This window comes from Otolemur garnettii, unplaced genomic scaffold (genome assembly GCF_000181295.1).
Source record: "Otolemur garnettii isolate 467f Iridium unplaced genomic scaffold, OtoGar3 scaffold00001, whole genome shotgun sequence".
NCBI lineage: Eukaryota > Metazoa > Chordata > Mammalia > Primates > Galagidae > Otolemur > Otolemur garnettii.
The window spans coordinates 48,250,401-48,272,410 of NW_003852396.1; the positions used below are offsets into that span (position 1 = coordinate 48,250,401).

Consider the following 22,010-nt stretch of genomic DNA (forward strand, 5'->3'; position numbering starts at 1 on the left):
CTCGCCAGGGCCTGAGCCTACTTACTATTTTTTTTATTTCAAAATGTATTAGATACTGGACACTGTCATTTGCCAGGTAATTTGCTGGATGCTTTCACATTTGCTGCATTATGTAGCTTTTGCTGTGATCCTGAGTAAATGTGATGCCCCTCACTTACAGATGAAGAGACTGAGGTTCAGAGAGGTCAGCGCAATATTGGACTGATGAGAGTCAGAGCCCAACTCAGTGTCCAGAGCCCCTCTCAGACTCTCTCATAGAATTCTCCATTTTCCACTTTTCCCTTAACTGCCAGCTCACCCCTGCCCCTCCCAAGCTGCTTTAGCTAAATTCTGCCCAGTCCCACCTCTATGTTTTTGCTCCTGGTGCTGCCCCAAGTAGATATTTAATGTTGGTTGAATCCAAATTTCCAAGCCCTGTCCTGGTCCCTGCAAATTCTCCAGAGGCTCCACAGAGGGGAACTTCAAAGGCTACACAAAAGCAAGAACACTCTAAATTACCTCTGCCCAGAAGTGTGGCATCAAGAACATCCCGGAATTGGTGGAAATGTCTCCTCTAAGACCTTGGTCTTGTTTCTGTATTATCCTTTACGCACATGCTTTATCAGGCTAAATGCAATCCAAAAGGTGGGCCAGCAGCATGACCTCACCTGAGATCTTTTTTTTAAAAAAATATGGAACATTTCACCAATTTGCATGTCATCTTGCACAAGGCCATGCTAATCTTCTCTGTATTATTCCAATTTTAGTATACGTGCTGCCAAAGCAAGCACCTTACTTGAGATCTTGAAAGAAGTGCAGAAGCTCAAGCCTCCATCTGATCTGTAGACTTAGAATCTGCACTTTCACAAGGTCTGCACGTGGGTCTCCATTATGGTGAAGTTTGAGATGCATTGTTCTGGCTGGTACTCTCCCTCCACACCCAGGGGCTCAGGTTCCAGGCCAGGGAAGGATGGACAGGGCCAGCTCATAGCTATATTCTGTCCTACCTCCTCTCCAACCACTTCTCTTGGTTTGTATCACTGGGGGATTGGAGAGGGCACAGTGAAGATGGCTCCTGTCATCCTTCCCAACTGGCCTTTCCACTTCTACTCAGACAGGTCCTTGGGGGTGGCGGTAACTTCTTTGCCAGATCTCCCTTTGCCTACCCTTGGAACTGGAAGCCCTCTCAGCCTATAGAAAAGACAGGATCGTTGGCCCTTAGCTTCCCTGTCCTTGCTCAGTTAGGCCTGGGGACCAGCTCTATTCACCATGCCATGGTGAGCTTTGGGGAAGGCAGCCCCAGCTGGTGAGCAGAAGAGGTACTGCCCATCATTTGAGGTTGCACCGGGAAGATGACTGGTTCTGTTCAAACATACCTGACTGCTACTTAACCCAACCCCACAGGATTCCTGCTCCATCAGCTGATTGTACTCCCTGCCCCAAAGCAGGAGTAAGCAGGTATTTCTTGCAGCCTCACCTCTCTCCACTTACAGCTCGGCTCTTGTCCTTATCAGTCTTAGAGCCTCTAATGAATGGGTATGACTGGGATGAGAAGGAAAATAGTCCCACCAAGCAGGATTTGAGATGGGAACTCAGATTACAGACTTCATAATCACAGCTTGGAAGAGAAGCTTCATGCATAGAGGGAACCAAAGAGAAAAATATGTCATGCTTCTCGGAAACCTTTCAGCAGAGATTCTTCAGAGAAGATAACTGATCATGGAACCTAGTCTTGTGTCTTTATTATTCTAGGTCAGGAGGCTAAATGCAATCCCAAGAGCTAAAATGTATGGATGGTTTATTTTGATTCACAGAGTGTACCATGCACACCCATGCATTATCTCACTGTGTCCCCTGTCCCCTTATTTCACGGTTGATGGAAAGAACAGTACAGCGTAGTCATACAGCCAATAGAAGGCAGTTTTCGTATTCCACTCGGACCTCAAAGCGCGGTCTGCCTCATCACATTCTACTACATCCTAGCACAGAAAATGAGCTATTCTGGGACTTTCCAGAGCTCCATTTATCAACTAAAAGATAAGGATCCTTTCAGCAGAACTCATGCTTTAACGGTAAAAACATAGGTCCATTTATAAATGGTAAGATGTCATTCGGGCCGCTGCCTCTTTCCTTGGGTCTCAGTTCTCCTTGTCTCATCCGCCATTGTGCCCTCTCTTGAACTGTGTCCAGGTGCCAGCCGAAGCCCAGCAGATGTCACTGTGAAAAGAAAGTGCAAGGAGAGCAAAGCCAACTGCCTCGCGGTGCTTATTAGTGCATGAACACAATGATGCCCTTGATGCTTCTCAGAGGAAGGGGAGTGCAGGCCAAGTCCACTTGGGCATGTGAACTTATCTCCACACAAAGGTTCAATTGAAACAAGAGCATCCATTTATTTTGAGGAAACTTGTCCTGTGTCAACCACAGTCTGGGGGAGAAAAGATGTCCACATGCCATATGGGCAAGTCCCATCTCTCACACACACTCAGTCAGTCCCACAAAACCCACTTGTCCTGACGCTAGGAGACGTGAACTCTTCTGTCAGAAACAGGATTTCCTTCCCTTTCTTCTGATGCCAGCTGTATCCATTTCCCCTTGCTGCTATAAACAAATTAGCATTAACTTTCTGGCTTAAAACAATACAAGTTCATTGTTTTCTGGAAGTCGGAGTCTAAGATCCAGATGTCAGCAGAGCTGCCTTCTGTCTGGAGGTTCTAGGAGTAGAATCTGTTTTCGTATCTTCTCTGGTTTCTGGAGGCTTCCTGCATCCCTTGGTTGGTGGCTCCCCCAGTGGTGATCACTCACATCATTTTGACCTCTGCTGCCTTCACCACACATTTCCTTTCCCCATTCTTCTGCCTCCTTCTCCATCTTCAAGGGCCCTTGTGATCACATGGATCCCACCTGAATAATCTAGGCCAATGGCTCCAGTTTAAGATCCTGAAATTAATCTCATCTGCAAAATGATGCTGGTCATAAATCTATTCATGTGTTCAGGGGATTAAGTCACAGATATCTGTAGGGGGCTGTGAATCAGCCTAACACACCAGCATAAGCCTTTCTGAAAGCTGAAAAGACTTGTTAATCAAAGACAAGATTCAGGCATAGTTTAGCCATTTCTTTTACTACTAAAAGGACAGTAACCAATTTCAAATATGAGAATTGAAATGTAAATTGAAGTTAAAAGTTAAAAATTGAGAAAGAGAGGAAGGAAGGGGGAAAAGAGAACACAGAATCCCTTAGGAACAAGTCTGTAGAAACACAAGTTAAGGAATACCTTCTGCAAAAAGTGGGGGGTGGGGGGGAGACGGGTGAAGGAAGGAAAGGTGTTACAGGTGGCGGGAACGGTGTGGGCCTAAAGGCAAGATGAGGCTACAGCCAACTTGCTCATCCTGCTGCCGTAGCTGGTGGTTTGTGATCGGTTTTTCTTGGTAGACCCTGAGCTCCTTGAAGGCAAGGACCCTGCCTTCACTTCTGTGCACCCCTAAGAACTCAGCAGAGAAGACTAACCATGGCAAGCCTCAGTCAGCCTTAACTAGTGGGATTATTACCACTCCAGTCTAGAATCAACTGGACAACTGACTCTAGGCTATGTGCGCATCTATGTTCTCAGGGGCTCCATTCCCACTCTACCCACAAAACCTGAAAGGAAGGAAGAAGGGGCCACTCAGTTTGTCCATGTGGGCTCCTGTGCAAAGATTTGAACTTTTTTTTTTTTTGTAAAGACAGACTCTCACTTTATCACCCTTGGTAGAGTGCCATGGCATCGCACAGCTCACAGCAACTTCCAGCTCCTGGGCTTAGGCGATTCTCTTGCCTCAGCCTCCCAAGTAGCTGGGACTACAGGCCCTTGCCACAATGCCTGGCTATTTTTTTGTTGCAATTTGACCAGAGCTGGGTTTGATCCCACTACCCTTGGTATAGGGGGCTGGTGCCCTACCCACAGAGCCACAGGTGCCACCCCAAAGATTTAAACTTTAAGTCATGAGTAACTGCCACCTGTCAGTAGTAACAGCTAACTCTGTTAGCTCTTAACTTCATGCAGAGAACCTCTCATCTTCCCAGCAGTCTCCCAGGCCAGCAGGAAGTATAATTCCAATTCTACAGTGACAACTTCGAGGCTGTGTGCTCCCTAGCAGAACCAGGACTGAGAGATCCTTCATCAAGGATTGTTCTCCCTCCAGCAGGAAGAATGCTAGAAAGAAGCAATCCTTTATTTGATAGCAGTCACATCCCCAGGGGCATGGGTGGGGGTGACAGGGGATGGGGAACTCTTATTTTGGGGGTTCATCTCAGTTCCTGAAATAAATCCCTCCTATTTCATCTGCATTAGTGCAATTCAATCATTTTTTCTCTTTGTGGTTCAAGTTTATTCCAAAAAGGATTTGAGGAGGCTTAAAATGTATAAGTTAACACGGGGGAGTCAGAATCAAGGAGAAAGTAAAGCAGTGGGAACCAAGATTCTATCCAAGGCTATGGGTACCAGAGACTCATACATGCACAGATGTGGGCTGCTGTCAGAGCTCTGAGCTTTCTATAAAATGAACTCCCTTTTAAGTGTCAGAAATCTCTTACTTCTTTATAATGCAGGTAAACCAAAAAGAACTTCTCACAGATAAAGCACTTCAAATTTCATAGAGCTTTATCACAGCCTGTTCACATCCAGTTCTCACATGACCTTCAGTCTTAGGAAGGAAGTCTAGAGGTCAGTCTAATAGCAGCAGAATGGGGGTACTTGTTCTATTTCTATGGATGGAGAAATGGATAGATAGATGAAAAGAGAGATGGATGGATAAAGTGATGGAGAGATGGCTAAATGGATAAAAAGAGAGATGATGGATGGATGGATGGATGGATGGATGGATGGATGGATGGATGGCTGAAAGGAGAGATGGAAGGAGGGATGAAGATATGGGTGGACAGAGAGATGAATGGATGGATAGAGGGAGGGAAGAATAGAGAGATGACTGGGTGGAGAGATGCCGTGGTAAAAGTCTGGGCCAACTTGCCTACATGCCTGGACACTTAGCACTTTCTCATCTTTCTCCAGCCCCTTCCCAGATCAGAAAGACCCAGCTGGCTCCACAGCTGGCTGGGGTCTGCCTAGTGTCTGGGCTAAGGATATGAGAGGGACAGGAGGCTTTAGGGAAAGAAATCGTGTTTTTATCTTGCTTGTTATTATTGTTTTAAACATGCCTTCCTGTTTCTTTTCCCTGGCACCACCTCTGCATCAGCCAGGACTTAGGTGTGGATGAATCTCCTGGGAGGGGTTGTCCTTGGCCTCCCGGGCTAGGAGGATCCTGTGGTCTGCTAGGTGGCTGGAAAGGGAGCAATCCAATGCCCTGCTCAGGTTGTAGAAACAATGTCTTGATTGCGCGTGAGGAGATCTGAACTGTTCTTGGATTCTGCACCTGGCCTCCACCACTAACCCTTCCCAGGACTTAGTGGTCTCTTCCAGCCTAGGTTTCACTGGATCTAAACAACTTCAAAGTTTTCAAATCTCTGCTGTTTACTATCCGCATGACCTTTAGCAAGTAGTTAACTTCTCTGTGCCCCAGTTTCATCCACATATTACTTAGCTCAAAGGTTTCTAATGAAGATTAAATGAGATAATTTGTGTGAACTACTTAACACTGTGCCTGGCCAATTGTAAATAACTCATTAAATGTAAAATGGGTAAAACCAAAATTGTCTCTTCCACCTCACAGGTTTGCTATAGAACTCAAATGAGGCATTCACTCGTACAATAATTATTGGACACTTTCTATTTGCCCAGGTGCTGGGGCCTCAAAGGTGAGCTGCTGCCTTCAGAGTGCAGGGTGCTATGGTCTTGCTCATGGCTGAGCAGAAGGCGTTAAAACAAGACTGGCCGCACAACCTTCTTAAAATGAAGCTGATGCAGAGCAAGAGTTGATAAAAGCAAATAAAATTGGGGTGGCTCTGGGGGAAGTGGAGGAGGAAAGGAGGCAGGGCTGACTCTCTCTACACCAGCCCCAGCCCCAGCCCCAGTGTCCCCAACATACCTCCTGGGAACTCCTTGACTGCTCAGACACAGCTGAAATCCTAGACCCCACACCACCGGTTCTCCTCTTGCTTTTATTATTAATATTATTATTTTGAGATAGAGTCTCATTATGTCACCCTCGGTAGAACGCTCTGGCATCACAGCTCATAGCAACCTCAAAACTCAAGGGATTCTCTTGCCTCAGCCTCCCTTATAGTCGGGACTACTGGCACCCACCACAATGCTCAGCTTTTTTTTTTTTTTTTTTTTTTAGTAGGCTCAGGCTGGGTTTGAACCCTCCAGTCCCAGTTCATGTGGCCAACATCCTAACTCTTGCTTAGGCTGGTCTTGAACTACTGAGCTCAAGCCATCTACCTGCCTCAGCCTCCCGAGTGCTGAACCTCCCTCTTTTTTTAATTAAAAGCAATCTACCTGCTTTGGCCTCCCTAAGGGCGCCAAACCTCCCTCTTTTTTTTAATTAATAATTTTTTTTTTTTGGAGATAGTTTAGATTCACAGCAAGATTAAACAGAAAGTAGAGAAAATTCCCATATAGTCCCTGTACCCACACATGCAACTTCCTTCACTACCAATGTCCTGCACCACATGGCACATTTGTTACACTTGGTGAACTTGCCCTGGCACACTCTCATCACATCAAGTCCAGGGCTTACATTAGGGCGCCCCTTTGGTGCCCCTCTGTGGGCCAGGTGGCATGAGCCACCTGAGTTCAGGTGTCACCTCTGTGGCTGTGGCTCTCCTGTTCTCCTCAGAGCCTCTGTTGGGAATGTCCCCAGAACTTCCTATAGGATGAATGGTCAAGCCCTCTAGGACACAGTGAGGACTGGGATCAGGATATCTCCCCAATTTCTGCTCTTCTTTTGTGACTTTTGTACCACCCTCTAGTATCATTACTGCCTGCACAAACTAATGTACAGAAAGGAAGCCAGGATGGAGCCAACAGAAGGTGCTTGTGTGCCCCAGAGGGAGGAACACTCAGAGCAGGGCTCTAGACTCACTGCCTAAGGGACTGGGTACACTCAGGCCACTCACTGGTTCCAGCTAACTTTCTCCACCAACAATATATACATGAAATAACTATAGTTTTTAGCACTTAAATAGATTTACATTAATATTCAGACTCCCCCATTTACTAATAGTTTGACTTAGGGAGACCTGCTTAGCTCCTCTGTTCCTCTATTTCCTCATCTGTAAATTGGGTATACAATAGTACCTCCATATATGGTTGTTGTGAAAGCCAAATAAGATATATGTGGCCAGGTGTGGCGGCCCACACCTGAAATCCCAGCACTTGGGAGGCCAAGGCAGGTAGATTGCTTGAGCTCAGAAGTTCAAGACCAGCCTGAGCAAGAGTGAGACCACATCTCTAAAAAATAGCTGGGCATTGTGGCAGGCGCCTATAGTCCCAGCTACTTGGGAGGCTGAGGCCAGAGAATCACTTAAGCCCAAGAGTTTGAGATTGCTGTGAGCTATGATGCCATGACACTCTACTGTGGGTTACCAAATGAGACTCTGTCTCAGAAAAAAAAAAAAAAAAGATATATGTAAATCACATAGGCAATGTCTAGCCCTGAGTGCCTGCTCAGTAAGTGTTAGCTGCTGTTTGGTGCTTATTACTACAAATGCATTTCATATGTGTGTACACACACACACGTATTTCTGAGTTGAAATGAATCAGCTCTAAAGGGGGAGCATTAAAGGTAGCCGAGGAATGATTCCTGTCCCCTTATTACCCATGGTCTTGTGAGCATGATCAGAACAGCTTCCATTTATTGAGAGCCTGTGATGTGCCAGGCACATGCAGTGCTGGGCACTGTGCTTCAAATACTTATTTCACCGAGTCTTAGCAAAGCAACCATGCAGGGTAGGCTCGTTTTGTTTTTTCCAAAAGCAATCAGCCCATCAGCTGAAAGCTCCAGCTGCCTCTGTATCCACTGCCGGGGAGGTGGGGGGGAGAATCCTGCCCCATACCCAGCCCCCACCCGAGCCCTGTAAGCACAGTGCCGCCACTCACCCCCCAGCGCTCTCAGAGCTGTTTGTTTTCATGATCCCCACTTTATCTGACAGCCCACACACAGCCACCCCGCTCAGGGGCATTTCTCCAGGCTGCAAAATTTTTACAAGCACCACACAGTGGAAACATTCATAGGTTGGTTTTTTTCCTCCACTTTTTTCCAAAATACAGCACTGCAGACTGTGAGTATGTGTCCACATTTAGGCCCGCATGCCCCTGTTGGAGTCCAGCAGTCCAACCCACATGGTGTCTGGGTTTCATGTGTTTGCATTTTAATATGGGCCCACCTCTCTTTATCAGTGTTCAAAAATAACCATTTCTGCCATTGCCTATGCATGCATGTGTCTGTGTGTGTTATTTGTGGACACATGGGCTGGTCTGTCTCCCAGAGCCATTGCCCGCGCAGGCTTGCTCCCCTCTGTGTGTGTGCTGTAGCATGTTTGGTTATGTGCCCGCCTATCTCCCAAGGGTGTCCACAGACACACGTAAACTATCCTTCACTTCTGTTGTTGAGACTCTCCTAGGACACTTTGCCCTGGCGGGGCAGGGAGAGTTGGGAGAGGGAATGTTTAGTCTGGAAGGCAGGCAGGCAGGCAGCTGGAGTCTCCCTGTGGAGCACCCTGGCCGGCAGGCTGGCCCCCAGGGTTGCTGCAAGTGCCCTGTCCCAGCACGCCCTGGATCCAAGTTACAGGGTGCTCCTGCTCAGGCCAGGCTGGGCCCAGGATGGCCCCTCCGACATAAGTGCTGAGGGTGCTCTGAACAAACTCCAGCCCTGTGGTGAGAGGTTCCTTATTTTTCTTGTTTTCCCTCCCTTGGTTCTTTACAATACTCAGAACAGGTTTATATGCTGAATTGAAGGGGTCAGCATAGCAGTGTGGAAAGAACACGAAGCTTTGGTGCTGGGCACACCTGAGACTGACTCCTGGCTTTGCCATATATAATCATGTAACACCGAGACAGCGACAGTTCCTTAAGCTGTGAGCCTCAGTCTCCTCCTCTGTAAAGAGGGCTGATAATATTACACTGCAGGCTCATTTGAGGACCTATATGATAAAACCAATGTGAAATATCTAGCAGGTTCTCTGTCACCATTTTTCCCCCTTTTTTCTCTTGAAGTCTCTGACTGGGACCAGTGAGGCAATGTCATGGATTCCTAGGAAAAGAGCTATTTGCTTTTGATGACCTGGTGGGTCAGGAGTGGGAGGATGAGAAGAGTAAAGAGGGCTCAGCTTTGCAAATTTGCAAATGGTTTCCTTCAGCTTGCTGTAACTTGAGTTCAAATCCTATGTCCTGTGTTAGCAGGTGTTAGGAGAGCATTTTAGGAGGATGGCTAGTTTCTGCACAAGGCATGCACCTGCCTTCCCAAGAGGTTTATGAGGTGGTAACCAGGTCCCTGGTACATCAAGCTGTTAACAGGCTGGGAATGGGGTGGGGGAGATGACTGACAGCTTACTGCTTTGCACTCTGACATGGGTCAGGCACTGTTCTAGGCAGTGGAGATTCTGTACTAAACAAGGTAGACACAGGCCTTCAAAGCCTCAAGGGACTTCCATTCAGCTGGGAGACACACAGAATAAACATGTCAACCAAGAAAATCCACATTGGCTGATTTCCAGACAATCAGTGATACGAAGAAGAGTAAATGTGGGAGTTGTGATAAAAAGTTCAGGGTGAGGTCTGAGGATGCCACTTAGGTAAGGTGGTCCTAAGATAGACCTCCCTGAGGAGACAGCCATTGGTTGAGACTTGAATGACAGGAAGAAGCAAAACAAAGACCTTGAAGGGAGGATGTTTCATGTTCCCACATCCTTACCCGCTTCAGGTAACAAGTCCACGTCCTTTGGGTGACCTTCAAGTTCCTGCACCATCTCACCTCCCCTCCTGTTACTTTCCCTGGGTCACTCCACTCCAGCCTCATAGGCACACACTCACCCCAGGACCTTTGCACTTGTCATCCATGCCACCCAGAACATGCTTCCCACAGATACCACATGCCTAACTCACTCTTTATCTTAAGCCTCTCCTAAAAGTCACCTTGTCCATGGGCCCTGGATTCTCCTTTACCTTTGCTATTTTGTCCTTAGTCATCATCTTCTTGCATATTCTATAATTTGCTAATTTATTATTTGCTGTCTTTCTGTCTTCCCTAGACCATAAGACTCAGAAGGACAGATATTTTTTGTCTGATTTATTCTTTGACATAAACAAGTACCTGGAATGGTGCCATGAATATAGTAGGTGCTTAATAAATATTTTCAGGCTCAGTGTATGAATAGGCAGAGGGATGGGCCCCCCAGTGATGCAAGGCTCATCCTCAACACCAAGAGATGTAGTGGGTATATTCTGGGTCCCCAGCATGGGCCAATCCATGTGCTGAGCTGTGCTGATGGGCACCCCAGACTGGACAGGGAGATAGGCTCCAAAATAAATCAGCCAAAAACCCAGAGTCAGGTTGGAGACACCAGGGCCCTCAAAGGAAATACACAGGTCCTCTGAGGACCATAGCAAGTCTGAGAAGGGGAGATTTGGGGGTGGGAGAGGGACAGAGATAAGGAGAGTGAGAAGGACGTTGGCCTCTCTGTGAGCAGCAGGGGAGAGACCAGCCTTGGCTAGAGCTGAGGGTTTCGGGTGGCAGGAGAGCAAGTGGGAAGGACCAGCTCTGACACACACACACGCACACACACACACGCACACACGCACACACCCTGCTCACATTCTTATAACACAGTCTCAGGTGTCCATCCATCCATATAAGCACACTGACATCCCCAGGGACCAGAGTCACATCCTGCCTCTGGCCCTTACTCAGTATGTATTCTCAGGCAAATTATTTAACGTTTCTGTGTCCTATCTCTGACCCTGGGCTAAATATTCTCTACCCCATAGAGACACTATGGAGCTCAAATGGGATCACTTCATTATTAAAATCCTAAACTTTGTTGTCAGACCCAAATTCAAATTCTGGTTCCAAATTTTATGAGCTGTGTGTCCCTGGGAAAATGACGTAAGCTCTCTCAACCTGTTTAATAACAAAATGGGAATAATACCAATTTCATCATATACTTATAAAGATGAAATGATATAATAAATGGAAAGTAGCTGGTGTGAACTCGGAGAGACAGGAACAATTTTATGCTGTTGGTGGGACTGCAAACTAATATAGCCTCTATGGAAAGAAGTATGGAGAATTCTCAAAGAACTAAAATTAGACCTTCCATTCAATCCCCCAATCTCATTGCTAGTATCTACCCTGAAGAAAAAAAATCATTTTACGATAAGGACATTTGCACTAGAATGTTTATTGTAGCTCAATTCACAATTGCCAAGATGTGGAATCAACCCAAGTGCCCATCAACACGTGAATGGATTACCAAACGGTGGTATATGTATACCATGGAATACTATTCAGCCATAAAAAAGATAGAGACTTTACATCTTTTGTGTTTACCTGGATGGAGTTGAAGCACGTTCTTCTTAGAAAAGCAAGTATCCAATGTACTCAATACTAATATGAAACCCATATAGAAACAACTACATGCCCTCATGAGAAGAACACAGTTGAATTCAGATAGGGGTGAGGGAGGAGGAGTGACAGGGGGATAGGGAGGTGAGGGAGGAGAGAGGGGATTGGTAAGCTCTCACCTAAGGTGTACAGTGTGAAGGTAAATGGCAGACCTCCTGGGTGAAGGGCTCAACTACAACTTGAACTTTAAGAAACACAAACAATGTAACCTAATCATTGTGCCTTCATATTAATCTGAAATTTTTTTAAAAAGGAAAATATCATAAATGGCAAATATAGTATAATATGTACCAAATGTGATATGAAAGGGCTCAGCACAGGGCCTTACACAGAGTAGGCCCTTAGGTGCTAAAGGAGTGTTTGAAGAAGATGAGGCAGGCTGACAGGGGATCCGACAGAGGTTAATAGATCATGTGAGTATTGGGGTGAGCGAAGGAGCTGTTGGTTTTGAGTCTGTGCAGGCCATGGTGATAGAAAGTTTTCCATGGGCAAATGAAGTGCCCTGGTCATGGCCACAGGTACTGCAGTTTTGACTTAGTCACTCCCAGCAAAGAGGAACAATTTGTGTAGAGGCCGACATGACCTGGACTTTTAAGAAAGGGCTTTTCCAAAGTGGGAAATGGCCAGAGTCATCTCCTAGGTCCTATGCTGCAGTTACAGTCCCCAGCTCCAGGGCTTCCTAGGGGATGGGCCAGAGCAGAGAGAAGCCTGGTGAGGGAGGATGTCCCCTCCTGGTGAGGGAGGATGCCTCCTTGCTGGCCCTGAGGCTGAGGGGCTTTTCCTGCCTACAGGGTCAGAATTTGGGCTCCTAGCCACGGAGCCTGTTTCTTGTCCCACCTATACCTCTCAGGGTTGTGCCATCGTGGACAAGTTCAACTTAAGCTTCAGTTACCTTGTCTGCCAAAAAGAGAAAATGGCAATACCTAGCAACCAGGCCAGGAGGAGGCATAAAGGACTGTATCCTAGCGAAGAGCTCTCCCTAGGGCTGACACATGGCAAGCACCCAGTAAATGGTGGCTCCTGTAACCACCCCTGGGGAAATCCTGGACTGCCGACACTCCAGGAGCTGGTGTACCTCCCTTCCCAATCTGCCCCTGGGGTTTGGCTCCCTAGATGCCCCATCTCCAGCCAGGAAGCGCCTCACAGCTTGAGGCAGCAGAGGAGTTGGACTCGGCAGGCGGGAGAGGAGCCAGCGGACATTATGTTCCTTCCCAGCAATGGGAAAGAAGGAATGTTCCTGGGCGAGGAGCAAGGCTCAGGGCAAGCTTGCTGGGAACATCCCTACGCTGTCCCTATAGCCCAGAGCCCAGCCTTGTGCTGGGGAGCCTGGGGAGGAAGACACCTTAGCAAAAGTCGCCAGGCCTGCCTTGGGCCCCTGGCACCTCAGGGCACATGCAAACAGTGAAGACAGTCTCCCACATTCACAGGTGTCCCTGTGCCCCTATAAGCACACAGTGACAAAGGTACACACAAGCTTCTCAGAAACATACTCGCTCATCAACACACCCAGGGCTGTGCATACATCTACATTCATCTGTACACATGCAACCCAGGTCCTGAGTCCATGGCCACACACATGCACAGGGTCCTCACTCATTCCCCCACACTCAGCCATCTTCACAAATACACTTGCTGACACACTGGTGCTAATTCTCATGAACACACATCCAAATATGCACACCATGAACATGCACACAAAAGTGCACACACATGTAATTATGCACTAAGAGCCGGGTACACCCAAGTCCCCTAGCCTCCTAGCCTTCTGGCATTATCCATCACTATAGCATCTAAACAAAGCAGCTCAAGCTCTATCCAGCTACTCTGAGAAGCACCCCTCCCCAGTACTTTCATGGACTTCCCTTGCTGCATACAAGGTGCAACCATCTTCCTGACCTTGCTCTAAGCCCCCGAGATGACAACCCTCTCTCCTGCACCCATTTTGTTCTTGACACAAGCTCTTGAGGCTACCAGGCTTTTGCTGAAGACATAGGAGTTGGGCAAAAAACAGCCCAATGTTCCTGGAAATGTGGTGGCCATTCCTCATCTTCATAGAGTGTGGCCTCCTGCTCTGCCTCCATCCTCACCTCCTCTTTCCCACCATCTCTGGGCCCTAACCACCACCCCCAGCCATTCCCCAGTCTTCACCTATCAGGTGTCTACAGCTCCCAGGGAGCAAGGCCCAGATATCATATTTGGCAGAGCCTAAAAAGAAATGTTTCCTTTCTTTCTCTTTCCTCTTCTAGACCAGGGACCAGAGAGGCCCATCAAGGCCTTTTCCTAGATTAACAACAACAGTAATGAAGCTGTGTAAGTAAAATTCCCTAGAAGTGAATTGCGTCCCTTTCCTAAAAGGCAGAAGTGGTTTCAAATAGCATTTGATGTCACTGGTATTTTTCTCTTACATACACACACGCACTCTCTCTCACACACACACAGCCCAGCAGAATTAATGTCCTATGTCCCGCTCTCCCTCTACCCCCCGCTTCTTGAGGACAGTTGCTAGAAACCAAGAGGCTGAGCCCTCAAATAGGTCCTAGACTAGAATAGGGTGCGGCATGGGGGAGAACAAATTCTATTAGGAAAGGAGCCTGGGGAGGAGCTGAATGGGTCTCGATGTTGAAAGGCGCTAATGTATTCATCAAATCGTGCCTGCCCTGCCTCTCAGCCTTCGCTCTTACAGAGCCTGACCCTGGGGTGCCCCCCCCCAAAGCCTTCTACCTCTGTCTACCTAATCATCCCTTCCCAAAGCCTTATCCCCTTATGGTCCAGAACAGCTCTCTCTCTCTTTCTCTCACTCTAATATCTTCATCAGCTGTCATGGCCACCTCCACCAAAACTCTCTCCACCCTCTGCTTCGTGGGGTAGCCTCACAACACTTGTCTGTCTCCCCAACTCTACTGTGAGCTCCTAGGGAATGGGGCCCATGTTCCCCCAACTCTGAGTCCCCAGTATGCCCACGCAGCCTGCACAGAGAATGCTCAGTAAATTATATATCATTATCTTCAGCTCATTAATATCTGTGTTATCACCATCTCCATCATCTATACCTATCTACATGGTAGTTCAGAGTGGGAAAGTTTGCCTGGCTCAGCCCCAAATCCTCAACCTGAACAACAGGAAGCCTGATTCCTGGTCCTCCCTTTCCCCTTACTGGCTTTCTGACACCAGGCAGGGCATTTAGCGTCTCCAGATCTGTCTTCCCACATGCAGGAGGAAGGAGTTGAACAGGGATATTGGTTTTCAAGCTGGATTCCGTGACACCCTTTCATTCCAGGAAGCTGTGATGGTGAGAAGAACAAGGCAGGCGGGGAAGACGGCAACGGGCGAGGGTGGCCCCTCTGCCGCCTGGGCGGCTCCTCCTTGCTCTGTTTTATCTCCTGGGCTTCCACACCAGGTTGCATTTAAGCAAAGAATCCTGTTGCTAAAAGAAAAGAAAAAGGGGAAAGTAAGGAAAGGAAAGAGAGGGAGGGAGGGGGAAGGAAGGACAGAAGAAAAGTCAAGAAGGTGGAAAAAGAAAATTAGTAAAATAGCGGCTAGATGCAGTGTGAGGGCCTTTCCAGGTCTGCCATCTATTTCACCCCCTAAAATGCCGTGTAAGGCAGAAAGCAAAAGCATCCCAAGACAGGATGCTCAACCTCCCCTTGCCTCTGCTTCCTCGTGGAGCAAATAAGGACATTTAGCTCTTCACTCTCTGGGTTTTAAGGAGACACTTCCTTTTGACAGATGATAAATGAAAGCCCCTAGCACCAAGTGTGGCACCTAGCAGGTACCCTCTGAGCAGTGGCTGTTGGGACCACCAGAGTCCTAGGGGACCACTGCCTCCCTGGGCATCATGCCTGGCTGGTGGCTGGGGTTTGCAATTCAGGGGTGAAGACTGCTCAGTGATTGGGAGCCAGTGTGCTGTGAGACATCTAATTAGCCCTCATCTTCCCAGGAGACGGCTCAGTTGTGTAATTTTTATTTCCACACCTTCCATCAGCAAGAGAGACCCAACCCAATCTTTCGCCAGCCAGCCTCGTTGTTTGTTTGTATTCCAGCTATCCTGGGCCCTGCGCTCATCTCCCCATGGTTTCCAGCCATCAGGGAATGTGCCTGCTGGTGGGCAGGGTAGGGGTGCAAGAAACAGCTTTTACTTGTTGGTTCAAAGACCCATCTCCAGGACCAGCACACTGAGGGCAATTGCACTGGGTGGATATCCTGCTTGGCACGGGGGTCAGTGGCTGTGTACCCCTCATCACCATCTGTTCATAGGGAAGGTTTGGTGCAGTGCAAAGAACACTGGGTTTGGCATTAAACAGGATTCATCTTTTTCTACCAATTTAATTTGCTCCTTTGAACCTCAGCTTCCTTATCGGTTAAATCAGGACCCTTAATAATTCCTAGTACCAGGCTGTTGCAAGGCTCTACCCATCAACACGTGTTTATTGGGTTCCCCCAGATGAATTAACGTTTACAGCAGTTTGCAAACTAAAAGTACTATCTAGATAGGAGTTATCCCCACAGTTGCAGACTATCCTTGATTACTCAAGAAACTTTTATTATGTTAAGAGTATCCAGACTCATTCTTATGAGATTAGTGAACTGGTCAAGCTCTTCCCACCTGCTGTTGCCAGTTCTGTGGTTTTCATCATGGTCAGCTCCAAGAGGCTGATTCCTGGGAGCAAACCTAGGAGGGACAGACATGCACCTAAAGCTATTATTGATGCCACTTGTTCCTGTTTTGTGGGGATATACCTTTGACTTCTCTTCCCATTTAGAAAACTGGGCTAGAAACGATGGATGTTATAAAAGAAATACAGGCCCAGCTCCCTGACCTCGGCAAAAAATTCACATAGCATTTAGCAAGCAGATTTATGGGCAAGGCACTTTCCCCATGTGCCCTTTCAGTTGATACTGTTTAGTCCCACTTCACACACAAGGAAACTGAGACCCAGAGAGTTTTTACTTTCCAAGGTGACATAGCTGGTCAGTATAGGGCCTGAAAAGCTGCCCTCTTTGACACTGTACTGAGATCATCTATATCGTGTGGTCCATCCTGTCCCTGCTCCCTTGGGGACAGGAGCCATGGCTATTCATCTCAGTGCCTGGTGGAGGCCCCTCAGAAGGTCATGACCATTGAGGTAGCTCATTCTGGGCCCAGACTCCTCCCAGTCTCTCTTCACTAAGCTCTTCTCCTAGCCACATCCCAGAAGGACTTTTGCCTTCTTAATCTCCTTGCCAGCAACTGAGGGGGCTCTGCTTGGCTGCCAGGTTGTTGAGGCAAGTAAAGTCTTGACCTGGGCCTGGGGCTCCTGGCTGAGCTTCTGGATCTGCTTCCCCAGACAGAAGGGGAGGTCCCTGGCATGCAGGACACTGGACTCTCACCTGCCAATAGGGCCAGTGCCGAGAGGTGCTCAGTGTGCCAAGAGGCTGCACGCTCACAGCTGCCAGTGGAGACAGAGCCCAGGAGGCCTGGTCAGCAGTTGCTTGGGGGTTGAGAAATGTGCTGGCTCCAGTCTGGCTCCCTCATCTAAGAAATCAGGGGAACCTGACCCAACAACCCAGTGTTTATTTCCACAGTGTCTGGGACAGCCATGCAAATCAGACCTGCCTGACAGAGCTCAGGCCCAGGGAAAAGCAGCATGTTCCTTCCCTCTCCCCTTCAGTCCGTGCTCACAGACTGCTGCCAGGGGAAGCATTCTGAATGTTTTCCTCAGGCTGGGACTGAGGCCTGGGCCTTGGGTCTGTGCACAATTTAGGCACTGGGTGTGCTGGAGAAATAGGGCATGTCTAGCTTCAGTCTCCATCCCTTGGGGTGCATTGGGAAGAACCCTTGCTCAGAAGACACACAGGTCTGATTTAGATTCCAAGCTCTGCCACCTACCAGCCAAGTGGCCATGGGCAAGTCACTTAACTACTCTGAGCTGCTTCTTTATTTGCTAAATGGAAATAGTAACAAGAAACTTAACAGAGCTGAGTAAGTTAAGGGTAGACTTACTGAAATAATATAGTGTAATTTCCTGGCACATAGTAGATACTTAATAAAGTTATGTTCCTTTCTTCTTTCACTTCATGCCAAGGTTGGCTGACTTTCTTTTGCCCCTCTCACCTGTGTCCACACCATGCTGAGAACCCAGAGCTCTGGCTTCTACACCAGCCACTGCCCACCAGGATTGCTGTGTAGATTTCTCCACACTGGGTCTGGGCTGCTGCACGTGACTGCCCCACACTCCTCTCAGGCCCCACTGTTCTCAGTGTACATGTGAGGGAGGTGGCATTGTGTGAATATGTACAGGTTGTTATGAAGGAGCAGCCCATTCACAAATCTATGTATTAACTTACTCCATGTACCCATCCATTTATTCATTCATTAAAAAAAAAAACATTTACTGAACTTCTGCCTTGGAAAAAAATTTATATTCTGGACACCAGGAATACAGAGATGAGCAAGGTACTGTCCACAGACTAGGAACTTTTCTTCCAGGAAAGAAATGATTAGAATTCCCTGGGGTAAGTACATCATTTGAAGAAAAGGACAGAAGAATGGTGTATTTTGGAGATGAGGCTCCTGACTCAGCCTGAGGAACTTTGGTGGACTTCCAGGAAGAGGTGATACCAGAGTTTTGATGGATGAATAGGAATTATCTAGGCAAAAAATAAAGGTAAAGGTGTTGTAGGAAGACAGCATACAACATGCAAGGGCCTGTTTGCTACAAGAGCATACCCACATATTTGGTAGGATACACTAATTGCTATGATAAACATCCCCCAAATTTCAGTGATTTTATGTAATAAAAGTTTGGGTTTTACTGGCAAAATGATCCAGCACTAATATTCCTGGTTGGATGGCTCTAGATGGCTCTCTTCCATGGAGTGATTCAGGGACCCAGCCACTTTCCATTGTCTGACTCTCTTATCCTTTAGAGCCTCAGAATCCATCACTTTTGGCCATGTCTCCAGGAGGAAAACAAAATAATTTTTGGTAAATACACAGCAGTATCTTTATCATCTATCTATGTGAAGAATGTCTAGGAGTTGAGAAAGTTTGAAAAAAAATTATGTGATAAGAAGTGACACAAGATGTGATTGTACTGGGAGACAAGATAAGAGTATGCAAGCAACATAAGCCAAGCTAGGGAATTTGGATTTTATCCTAAAAGTAGTGCAGAATCATCAGAAATTTCTGAACAAAGCAGTAACATCATCATATTTTCTCTTTAGACCAATTACTCCAGCTGCATCGTGGAGGATAGATTGGAGAGAGAGAGACTAGCAGCAGGAGAACCAGTCAGAAAAGTAGGTTAGTAATTCTTGGCTGTCTTATTCTGCTTAGTGTTGTGATAACAAAATACCTGAGACTGGGTAATTTATAAGAAGAGAGGTTTATTTGGCCCATGACTCTGGTGGCTGGGAAATCCAAGATTGGGCAACTGTGTCTGATAAGGACCTTGTGCTTCTTCCACTTATGCTGGAAAGCAGAAGGAGAGCAGGTGTAGGCAAAGATCACATAGAAAGAGAGTGAAAGAGACTCAAGGAGGCTAAACTCATGTTTTTAACAACCCACTCTCTGGTGACTAACTCAATCCTGAGACAGCAAGTATTCACTCACTTCTATAGGGAAGACATTAATCTATCTATTCATGAGGGATCCACCCTCATGACCCAGACACCTCCCGATAGGCCCCATCTCCCAACATTGCCACAGTGACAATCAAACTTACACCTGAGTTTTGGTGGGGGCAAACCACATCCAAGCCATAGCCAAACTGTAGCAAGGCCATCTTACCTTAAGGATAGGTGGACAGTGGGTATTGAAAGGGGAGGGGATTGAAAGTTGTCCTAAGAGGCGGTCTAAGTCCTTGATTAGGGTTTACATTGTAGCAAAGCCTTAAATAGCTTTTGGGTCCATGTCTACCCAATTCAATTGCTAATTCAGCCTCATGCTCATGAAATTACAATAGATAGAAAGTGGCTTATTTTAGAGCTCTGTTTTCTCAATCCTGAATCTCACCTATTAGAGGCCTGCTCAGTAGATATGGTTGGTGCATTTGTCAGCCTTTAGAAAAAACCATTGACATTTGTGTTGTTCTCTTAACATCTGTGTCCCACTCCATGTATGTCACTCTATGCCTTTGTCTCCCCTAGAGAAGCAAAGACTTGTCCCTGAGCATCAGTGGGAAGAGAAGTATGTCATTATCCTTAATGGAACTCTGGCTCTGGCTCACTGTGCTCACCACCTTCTGGGGGCCCTGCCTATAACTCAAGGGCTCATCACCCAGGAATGGGCACTGTCTACCACAAGGCTAGAGCTCAAGAGACAGCAGACTTCATTCATATTGGGATAAAGAAAGAATTCAAGGCATTACAAGCAATTTGCTTGGAGTTTAAGAGGTCAGTTCTGTAATCTTTAAGTCTTCTATTACTTATTCTGATGCATGCTAAAATTTTAGGCTGTCTTACACCTTTCAGGTTGATATACAAGAACTAATCTGCCAAGAATCCACTTGATAAAGACACATACCTTGTGAAATGTGATAATGAGTTTCCTCTAAAAAGAAGGGAGATTCAGTGCTGAATATTGAAAATATTCAAATGGACCAGATGCTCTCTCAGTGTGGCTTAGCAGTTCCAAGTTAAGGCTTCTATGAAGCATTCAGTAAAAAGTACCTCTAGGCCTTTTTTTTCTCATCCATCCACAAAATAATTTTGCCATGGCCTTTCAGAGCCTCCCTGCCTCCCATGTGCAGAATAGGAGCTTAAGGTCTTAGGATGGTTCCTCTGCCAGAAGAAAGCCTCAAAACACCTTCCTGGAGGAGGTAAGGGGTAGCTTCCCCTGGCTGCTACCTATGTCTGCTGCCTGACCCATTGAATCAGGATTTGGCTTCCTGGCCACATGGAGGACTATAAATTCTGCCTGGGCCTGACCTCTAGTCTCTGTATTTTCTGGATGCTGGCCCTGCCTCCACTTTCAATCCCTGTGCAAGTCTCTTCAGTCCCAGTTTACCTCCATGCTCAGGAACCCCTGACATCTTTCCCCCTCCTCTCCCATCCTGCCAGTGCTGACACACACACATAGTGGTTGGGGATCCTTCCTAGCTAGTGAGCATTTTGTTATCTTAGGTTCTAGGTTTCTTCTTAGGGTAGACCACTGAGTTGACATTTATTTCAGGTATAGATTTCTGACTAAGAAACCATAGATTATAAATTATTAAGCATACTACTTATGTTATTAAATAGAGTAACCCTGGGAGGTGTCTATTATTGTACCACTTACCAAGTACAGTTACAGGACTGTCTTCCTTGTATTCCTTTTCTAGAAATTCCTCCCACAAATCCATATGTTTTTTAAGAGGAGCTACTAGATGTCTATGTACTTCATTCCTTGGGCCCATGTAAATGATCCAGGAGCTGAGCCAATCATTCCTTTCCCTGGGAAGCTGGGTACTGGGACTGAGAGAAAGAGATCAATTTCACTCTCCATGTCTGAAGAGTAATAAGTACCATATTTTGTCGTGTATAATGTGCTCTTCTGTATAAGATGCACCCATGTTTTTTTGGCCCAAGTATTCACTAAAAGAATCCTCCATTTTAATTTTTTAACTCACATTTTTACTTGTTTATATTTAGGCACTTTTTGTGTACTAAAAAGAAATTTTAGCAGTCGTTTTTTAACATACTATGGTACAAGAAATTTTATGTAACAAAAAATTTAAAAACACAAAAACAGATACAAGATCCAAGAAATTGTATGTGCCAGTAACAAATCTATGCTGTTAATGCTTGTATCATCATAGAAGGCCGAGAGCTCTCCATTGCTATCATTATCAGAAGTATCCGCTTCTTCCATTTCTATGTTACCAGTGTCTTCTGCAGAGTCACTTTCCTTATCCCAGTAAATTTCATCATCCTCAGTTAAATCCATAGCATTTCTGATGCTGCATTTTAAAAATGATTTTACAACCACTTCCTTCTTGATACTAGCCCATGATCTCAGGATCCAATCACAAACCAGGGTGATGAATGCTTTCTTGATTCTGCCTATAGGTGTTAGATCATTACCAGCTGACTGCACCGATGACCACGTCCACTCTTTCTTCATTAGGGTCTTAAAAGGCTTGAGGGCTTGTTTACTGACACATCAAGTGGTTGCAGTTGGCTGGTTAGCCCCACAGGTATCACAGCAAATTGGATTTTCAAGTCCTCTGTGATTGCTTTTGTACTTTGTGTAACATTCACACACTTCCTTTCATTGCAAACCTGGCATGAGTTCAACAGAAATGATTACTGTCTTCCAGGGTATTATTTTGCATACAGATCTCATTATTGCTTTCTCAAGTTATACTTTTAACACATAAGCATAAATAAAAGAATTAAAAACATTCATATAGATCTGGAATTAGTACCACCCATGTATAATGTGCATCCTTATTTTTCCCTCAAAAATTGGGGCAATAAAATGTGCACTATACCTGGCGAAACACAGTCAAACCC

General features: G+C 46.4%; 1 non-coding gene across 1 annotated transcript; it reads right to left on the minus strand.

Annotated features, from left to right (window-relative positions):
- Positions 1-665: 665 nt before the first annotated feature.
- LOC111724510 lies at positions 666-770 on the minus strand. Its single transcript, XR_002772808.1, has one exon. It is a non-coding gene; the product is annotated as a U6 spliceosomal RNA (small nuclear RNA).
- Positions 771-22,010: the final 21,240 nt, after the last annotated feature.